Source organism: Rattus norvegicus, chromosome 9 (assembly GCF_036323735.1).
Source record: "Rattus norvegicus strain BN/NHsdMcwi chromosome 9, GRCr8, whole genome shotgun sequence".
Taxonomy (NCBI): Eukaryota; Metazoa; Chordata; class Mammalia; order Rodentia; family Muridae; genus Rattus; species Rattus norvegicus.
The window spans coordinates 66,639,009-66,648,382 of record NC_086027.1 but is presented as its reverse complement, the minus strand read 5'-3'; the positions used below and the strand labels follow the sequence as shown (position 1 = coordinate 66,648,382).

The 9,374-nt window shown below is 41.3% G+C and overlaps 1 long non-coding RNA gene across 3 annotated transcripts in view; it reads left to right on the top strand.

Moving 5' to 3' along the window:
* The first annotated feature begins 1,235 nt into the window (after nucleotides 1–1,235).
* LOC108351935 (uncharacterized) overlaps nucleotides 1,236–9,374 on the top strand; it is a 47,591-nt gene continuing 39,452 nt past the window's right edge. The window contains exons 1-3 of one of the 3 annotated variants that reach the window (XR_001839820.3): nucleotides 1,236–8,248; nucleotides 8,576–8,648; nucleotides 9,137–9,241. This is a non-coding gene — a long non-coding RNA (uncharacterized LOC108351935). Of the gene's footprint in view, nucleotides 9,242–9,374 lie in introns of all 3 variants that reach the window. The other 2 variants (XR_005489152.2, XR_005489151.2) reach the window with 2 other exon arrangements.

The following is a 9,374-nucleotide window of genomic DNA, read 5'->3' as shown; positions in this document are numbered from 1 at the left end:
TGACTATACTATTTTGCATAAAGCATTCAAGGATCTGCAGACTTTGTATTCTTGGACTGCTGCGATCAAACCAATCCCCATGTATATAGAGGGACAATTGTGCTTCTTGTTGAATATACCCTTTTATCAGCTCCTCAAATCTAGTCACAGTGTTTGCTTAAAGAGAAATAGAAGCTTTGAGAGACCAAGCAAGCTAGCTGGGATTTTGATAAAGAATGTTCTGAGTCATAACAGGGGAATGCAGAAGCTTATAGCAGCTGGATGGGAAGCATCTCTCGACAGCTGCTTTTTATTCCATAGCTCAGTACAATGCTCTCTTTGGCACCAATTTTCATGGGGCTTTAGGCAAAACCCTACAGCAATTCACAGTCCTTGCAGTCAAGGTCACCGTGATATACTTTGTTCAGCGTAGACACCACAATGCCTGCCCAAGATCTCTGACTTTCATACACCAGAACTCTGTTGTTAGAGAAACAAATAGCAGCTGTAGTAATCAGAACTCAACTAAGAGAAAGTCACACAAAGTAAACCATCTACACTTGCCACCACGTTTTGGTTTGCTGCATAAAAAGGTTTTCTCTCAAGATCATTTATTCCCTCCAGGCATTTCCTGCTTCTGTGTTGACGAAGCAGAGAATCTGCAATGGTGGTATCTCTCTGACACCATCCCATTAACATAGTTCCGTATTTCTAGAAACAAGCCTCCACTAAGGAGAAATATTTTACATATTTCCAGAAATGTCTTAAGGGTTTCCTTTGTATAACATCCATTAGTGCCTTTGAGCCTGTTCTGTACAATCCTGGAAACAGAGAGCTGAGAATAAAATCACGACAATTGCTACAATTTTTGCCCCGGTGCTCAGCACTTCTTGTAAACAGAATGTGTGCCATTGTTCCAGTACCAAGGGGAAAAAAAAGAAATCTAAGTGCTTCAAGATTCAATTTCAACAAATTCCAATTCTCACTCTCCAAAGTGAAAGAAAACATCTCTATTGATTTCTGACATAAACAACTGGATCAAAAGCGCTTGCTGCTTTTGTTCAAATACCCCTCTCCCTCTCCCTCTCCCTCTCCCTCTCCTCCCTCTCCCTCTCTCTCTCCCTCTCCCTCTCCCTCTCCCTCTCCCTCTCCCTCTCCCTCTCCCTCTCCTCCCTCTCCCTCTCCCTCTCCCTCTCCCTCTCCCTCTCCCTCTCCCTCTCCCTCTCCCTCTCCCTCTCCCTCTCCCTCTCCCTCTCCCTCTCCCTCTTCTTCCTTTGCTTCACTCACCTTTGATTGGCTTGTTACAGAGTGAACTTACTCACCCACCCTCTGTTCTGAGCGGTTTTTCCCCCTAAAGAATTTTAGAACTGTAAGATTCTGTAATGAGAAGATGTGTGAATGCTGTCTGAACTGGCTGTGGCCTTGTCCGGATGCACCTGTGAGTTCTCGACCTGATAAGCTGCCTCTGTGGCCAGGATTCTGCTTTGCCTCAGGACTTCAAGTCTGAGGGCTGGCTACTCTACCAGTGAGCTGCTGCTGGCAGCCTCTTGAGCAAGGATGGGAAAAACCAAACCATGGCAACGAAGCCGTACTATATTGTCCTTTCACGATAGATGCAGAAGCTGAAGAACTTGTATCTGTTCTAACTTTACAAAGCTTTTTGTCATCTTTCAGGTTTTTATTTTTATTTGTTCATTAAAAAAAAAGATTTAATTCACATACTAAAAATTCACTCTTTTGCAGTGTACAATTGAGTCGCTTTTTTGTTTTGTTTGGTTTACTTACAAAGTTGGATACGATTATCATTTCCTAATTCCAGAATATTCTCACCATGGCAACTAATGACTCATGCTCATCAGTAGTCACTCCATCTTCCCCAACCCCAGATCCTGACAGCCACGTACCTACTTCCTGCCTCTGTGGATTTGTGCATCCTGGGAACTTTCTAGAAATGGAGTCATAGACAATGAGACCTTTGCATCTTGCTTTTTTTTCCCCACCTGCCATTTAGTGTTTTCAAGGGTCATCCTTGTTATAGCAGGCAACCAAACTGCGTTTCTTTTTTATGGCTGACTGACATTTCATTGTATGGATATAAGACATTTTCCTGACATTTTCTTTATCCATTCATCAACTTGTGGACGTTTTAGTTGTTTATACTTATCGTCTATCATAAATAATGTTGCTATAAGTGTTCATGTACTCTTATGTATGCATCTGTGGTAACTTTTTGAGGAACTTCCAAATTATTTCTCAAAACCACTGTAACATTTACATTCTCAGAGTGGCAGCTCCTTTTTCTCCACACCTGTGTCAACACTTGTAATTGCTGTTTTGATTGTAGACATTGCAGGGACTGTGAAATGGTATGTCATTACAGTTTGTATTTACACTTTCCTAATGACAGTATTGTTGAGAAATTCATAGCCTTATTCATTCATTCATTCATTCATTCATTCATTCATTCATTTTCTCTCTCTCTCTCTCTCTCTCTCTCTCTCTCTGGGTGTCTGTGTGTTTACATGTACTCATGCACTTGGAGATCTATGTATTCAATTCTTTTTTCATTCCTTCAGAAATCAAACTCCATCAGAAACGATTTGCAAGTATTTCCCCATTCTGTGACTTTCTAGATTGTGCCCTAAATTTATAACGCAAGGCATTTCAAATTTCAACGAAGCCTAATTTATTCGTGTTTTCTTTTTGGCTTGTGTCACGCATTGTACCACATACAGAGACCCTCTACAGTGATACAAAGCTAACAGTAAGTGAAGGCACTTTTTTTTGCCTTCAAGTTAATTAGAATCTTTCATGAACAAAGCAGAAAGATGAAGAGGGCATAGAGAGGCTTGTTGCCATGTAGATTACTCACCTCATCTTCAGCTGGTCTTTGCTCAAATGTCACTTCCTCAGAGGGACGTGCATGGACAACTGATCTAAAGACCACTTCTGTAACTACTGATCCGCACCCTCCTCTTAATGGCTTTCTAGTGCTAAACTTTATTTCTTTTTCACCCAAATGTAAGCTCCAAAGAGACAGGTACTTTGTGTGCCTTCCCTGCTGAATGCCAAGTACTTGGAATACTCCTGGTACATAGTGATTCCTAAGGAAGATTGACATGAAGAGCCAGGGCAGTATCACAGACAGAGGGGACCAGCTCTCCCAAGGAAAGGACAGAGACGTCCATGTAAGAATTGGGAAAGCTTAAGCAATGTCTTAAAACCAAATCAATGATCACTTCTCGGCCCTTTGGCTAAGATCAAGTGTAAAACCAAATTGATGATAGGCTGTTCTACCTTCATTTCTGCTGCTGTGATTGCAGACCATGACAAAAACAACATAAGAGAGGACAGTTTTATGTGGCTTACAAGTCTAGGTACAGCCATTACCGAAGGAAGCCAAGTTAAGAAGTCATGCAGCCCACCACATCCTATTCACCGTGAAGGATAGAGAAAAACAACATGGACATATTACTTTCTCTGTCTTATGCAGTTCTGGGCCCAAATCTTGGGAATGGTACCCATTACAATGGGCTGGATCTTCTGGCACCAATCAGTAATGAAGACAATCTTCCCATAAACATACCCATAGGCCAACCTGATCTACGAAGTTCCTCAGTTGGGACTCTCTCCATAATGATACATGGACCAATCTACATGCATTTTACTAGGGTGAAGGAGTTGTCTGAAGGCCCAGTTAAGGGTGTTGTAAGGAAGTGGAGCATTACAGAAGAAAAGGCAGAGTTGTTAGGAGCCCTTCAGTAGAGTCAGGCTGGTGTCTGACCCACGATCCTGGAAATTCCAAGCCTTAGGGTGAAATCTAGAATGGGATGTCTGATCTTTAAGATGTTCTTCAACACCAAGAGTTCAGAATTCTACTTCAGCAAGGACAGCTTTCGATGTAGCAATTTTTTAGTGTTTTTCTTGCATATGAGAGTCCTCTGATTTAGTCTTCAAAACAAAAAGGGAGATAATCTTTAAAGTAAAAATACTGTTTCCTCCTTTCTGAAGTGAAATATAGCATGCAGGAATCCATCTTAAATGAGTTATTAATGGGACACACACACCCCCACACACATATACACACATATACATACATACACACACACACACGTACACACATGGGCACATATAGATATATACATGCACAAATAGACACACACCTACACCCACACACATACACACAATACACATATACAAATGCACACATATATGCAGATATACACACATACACACATACACACATGTATACACATATACACACATATACACACATATACAAATGCACATATATACACAGATATACATATATACACACATACACATATATGTACATATATATACACATACACACTCAGACATACAGATACACACACACACACACACACACACACACACACACACACAGCATTGCGAGAGCCACCCAGATAAAAGGTGATTTTGTTTACTCTAGAAGCCTCCCTTACATACTTTTCCAATCAATAATTCCTAGAGGTAAACCTATAGAAACCTAATTTCTATAAACATAGACTAATTTTTCTTGCTTTTGTGCTTCTGGTTAATGAACTCATGAAGTAGTCACCATGTCTAGATTTTCTCTTTTCTCAGCATGTCTGTGAGCTTATTCTATATTGGTGCACAGACTGATGGACACACCAATATATAAATAATGTTATATTGCCAGACACAGCATAGTTCACTTATCCAGTCTACTATTGAAGAGGATTGGATTTTTAAAGCTATTAGTGGTTATGAAAAAAGCTCTAAGATTTATGTATTTGTTTGCTTGGTTTGTAAACAAAATCATGTTTCTCCTTGCATGTACCAAGGAGCAAAACTTTTGATTCCTAGTCTGGACTTCTCTCTTTGCATGGTAATATTCAAAGGATACAATTGTTCCACAGCCTTTCAACAGTTACTATTATGTAGTGACAGAATATACTTTTATGTGTAATTCTCTAGTATAAATTATATTGACATTTTCTTATGCTTGTTGTTCAATTTGACATCCTTTTGTGGGGAAGTGAAAAGAAATGCCTGTTCAAGACTTTTCTCCAACCTAAATTGGGTCTGTAGAACTCTCTCTCTCTCTCTCTCTCTCTCTCTCTCTCTCTCTCTCTCTTTCTCTCTCTCTCTCTCTCTCTCTCTCTCTCTCTGTGTGTGTGTGTGTGTATGTGTCTGTATGTGAGAGATACAGACAGACAGACAGACAGACAATGGAACTTGAACATGCTAGGCAAATGCTCACTGTACTACTACCTCTATTTTGAGAAGGATTTTTTTTCTAGGCTGACATTTACCTTGTGATCATCCTGCCTCAACCTCTCAAGCAATGTGATTAGCAGTATGCATTGCAGATATGGCTTCTGCATGTATTCATGTTAGCTACATTATATCAGTCACATAAAATTATATCATGAATATCATGTATATATCATGTATATATAGACTATATGTAAAGGTATATAAATATAACATGTACAACTATTATTTATACATTAACAGATTTTTATAAAAATCCAATTCATTGTTTTCTTTCCTTAATGGTCTTTATATGCTGTATTATAAGCATGTTTAAAAGACAGGGTCTCATTTGCAGCCCTGGCTGTCCTGGAACTCACTATATAGGATGAGTTGGCCTCAAATACACAGAGATCCACCTGCCTCTGCCTCCTGAGTGCTGTGATTAAGGCATGGGCCTCAAACATCTTTTTTTTTTAATTCCAAGTTTATAAGAAAAAAAATTTCCTCCATTTTCTTCAGAAGGATAATCATTTTAGTTTTTCAATTATGTCTCCATGTTTAAAAAAAATGCCACATTGAGGTTAGCATGCAAAGAAATGGGTTTCATCATGGCGTCCTCCTTCATGTGTGTAATTTTTCTATGTTCTCATGTGTTCCCTGACCACTGCTTTTCCCCAGGTCCCCTGCCTGCAGCCTTTCCCCCTTCAGTTACATGCTGCCTCTGCTTTTGCTTTTCACGTCATCTCTATACACATGACTTTATATATCTATTCAAACTCTCAGAACCACAAGACTCCATTTTCTTTGTGGCTGAAAAAACTCCACTGTGTACTTACAGCACATTTTCTTTATTGGTTCTTCTGTCATTGGACACCTACGTTGGGTCCCTAAGAAAGCTATTGCAGACACTGGTGTGTAAGGATCTCTGTGGTAGATTGACTCAGAGACCTTTGAGTAAATGGACAGGAATGGTACCGATGGCTTATATGGGAGATCTAGTTTTACACTTTTAGAGTTCTCCACGTTGGTTTCCTAATGGCTGGACTGGTCTCTCAGGGTTCTCGTTCACCCATATCCTCCCAGCATTTGCTCTTTTTTTCTGAGTGGCTGCAATTCCCAGAGGGGCGAAATTGGTGTGTTTTTAACAAATGTTATTTCTCAAAGTACTGTTGCTATTATTACCTCACTAGGTACTTATAGCAATCCTGTGGCTCCAGTTGAGCGGGTGGAATCTGCTCTACCAGGGCTGAGAATGAGGTCCACGGCCACCCAGCAGATGAGAGGAGCATCTAGGTCCCAGCGCCGATTCTGACAGAGCCTCTAGCAACAGCGATTTTTGTTGTTGCTCCTAAAATAGAGCAGGGAGTAGGATAATTGCCTCAGAACTATGCTTCATTTTAAAAACCGTAGCCTAATTTGAGATTGACTACAGAAGTGCAGAAAATGAGATCTTGAAAGGAAGATAGGCTGTTATAAGGAGTCAATTTCTTCCTATTGGTATAATTAATGAGATAAAACTACTTTAAGACTTTTTTGAGCTGCAACGAAAGTTGAGTAACTTTGAAATTCCTTTTTATACTTATTTGAAAGTGAAACAAGAATCTGCTGCTGATGTGGGCCTAGAGAAATTCTTATGCTATGCCCGATAACTGGGCACTACATGACAACTGTCGTTGTAGAACACAGTGAGTGTGGCACCAAGAACTGCCCCCAAGGTGTTCTTCATTCCCGTTAGCTCAGTGATCTTATTCCAAGAGAGTGTATCTTATATGTTCTGTTAATATTTATTTTTAATAGTGAAAGCAGAATATTATGTTGGAAATACAGGTGGAGTATTTGCCTACGCACACGAGCACACACACACACACACACACACACACACACACATGCAAGCACTAAAGCACATGCATGTTTATACAAAGCAGGATCTTTACTAAAATATTATAATTAGTGTGGCTAGATATCTGTATTCACATTCAAATTAACGCATGGCACCCAGTGCCTTCCCTGATGGACTAGCTCATGGTTTTACTTGATACACTCGCCCCAAGGACGGAGCTGTTCAGGATGGGGCTTCGGGAAGTAATAGAAGCAGCTCGGCATGCCTGGGCATTCAGCAGTAACTACTCCTTCCTTTTACAGGTCAGAATAGTTAATGTACTGCTTCCTCTATTCCACTGCCCTTTTACCTAATTATAGATAACCCCAAGGGTATTAGCTGGACAACATGAGGCGACCAATGCCATCCCAAACTGTAAAGCACCAGCAAATGTCACCATCAGCAACAGTTCCGCTTGATGTATATTGTTTATTTGTTTCTCTCAGGATTTCTAGCCAGATGTCCAGAGTCCCAGGCTGCAACCAGAAATGGAAAGCTTTGATGCTTCAGGGAGAGTCCGTTGAGAACTCCACTAACCAAACAGCCTGAACATCTATGAATTTTCAGCACCACAGGGTAAAAGGGAAAAGGAATTCTTCTGAGGTCATTTCTTATTACAGACTTGGCTTGACTCGTAGAAACGTCTCATGGGGTGGGGGTTGGGGGTTGTAGAAATGGCATTAAAGGTTAAGTTTTTAAAAATACATAGCTCATTCAAGTTACTGAAATGTTCTTATACGAAGTAGCTATTGTAGTAGTTCCCTCCAGACCTCATGTTGAGTGTGCGTGTGTGCACAGAAACCGATGCTTAGCTTGCCCAGACATCTCAGAACTGGGCAAATGTGTGCAAACAGCTTGAAAAGGGACCACTCGGGGCTTTCATGCTCTTCGCTGGTATACACTTTTCATGATTCTTCAATGTGAACACTAGGTTGCAACTCTCCCACTCCGCTTGCATTTGCCTGCTGTCTCCCTCTCTTTCTCTAGCTCACTCTTAGAATGGAGTCTTACTTGGAGGAGTAGAAAAATATAGCTCAGAGCTGAACTCATTTTGTCATATGTTCCATTATGCTGGGAGCCAGAGAGCTGTCGTCAAGCCAGACTTGTGTTCTGTTGGGCTGCAGAATATGTCAGAAAGAGTCAGAGGTGAGTGACCCAAACGCCACAGATTTTAAGCTTTAATCAGTCATATTTTGCTCTGCAGAGTGACCAGTTTATTAGATTCTGTTTTAAGATGACTCTCAGGGGGGGGGGCACAGTTGTTCAGAAGACATTAGAGAACCCCATTGTTTCCCAAGGGCTTAATAACCACACTGTGGCGGCAGGCAGGCCTCTCAAAGTATTATATGGCTCTTCTTAAAGCATTCGCCTCCATTTCTGAGGTAATGAAAGTGATCTGAAAAGGATTTTTCTCCAGTAACAAGCCCTGAGAAATAGGTCTTTTCGCTCTTTGTATCTCATTCCTTTTTGTAGGCACGAGATGTTCTTCATACAGCTGAGCCCCACGATGCTTTTACTGTGTGTTGTTGAGAGACAGAGCTTTAAGGTATTGTTCTATATCAACTAGGTCTTGAGTGGGAAACACTGGGTGGGGAAGTAATTCAGTACCCTGGAACAGGCCTTATTTGCTATGGACTTATGAAGCAATCTAATTGCCCTGCTTGCTCAGGGAACCAAAAAAGAACCGAGAAGCCTGCTACGGGATGCATTTAAGTCAGAATTTGTGCTTGCATACTTTTAAAAATCACCATGGCTTACATGGCCACAAAACTGAGCCCCTGATCAGAACCTGCACCGTGTGATGTGCCTCTCCTAAAATACTCATAAACGAGGAAAGCAGCTTAGCAGAGAGACGCAAAAAATGTACATGTAGTTCATGCAAAATAGATAACCTCATGTGGTGGATGCAGGAGATGATGTTGGCATGGGTGGAGGGAGCAACAGATGGGCTTTGGGGGGTGAGAATGAGCCAAGGGGAGCAGCTCAGACATGAGGGACAGTACCCCACATCATCAACCTCTTCGTTTGAAGCAGGGTTCATTTAACTGCAGTAGACAGGGAGAAGGGGATGATTGTGAAAACGGAGACTAAGGCAGCCTCCCTTCCGAAGCTCGCTGGAGTCTCCCTCAGATGCTACCGGTGAGTAACTCACGCTCAGAATGAAATGTGCCGTGGACAGTACGGCAGGCTGATTCTGTCTACACACATACAGCCAGCATATTTCTGGTGCTGAAGGGTGTCCAACCCCTGCTACTTACTGTCCTTATATGCA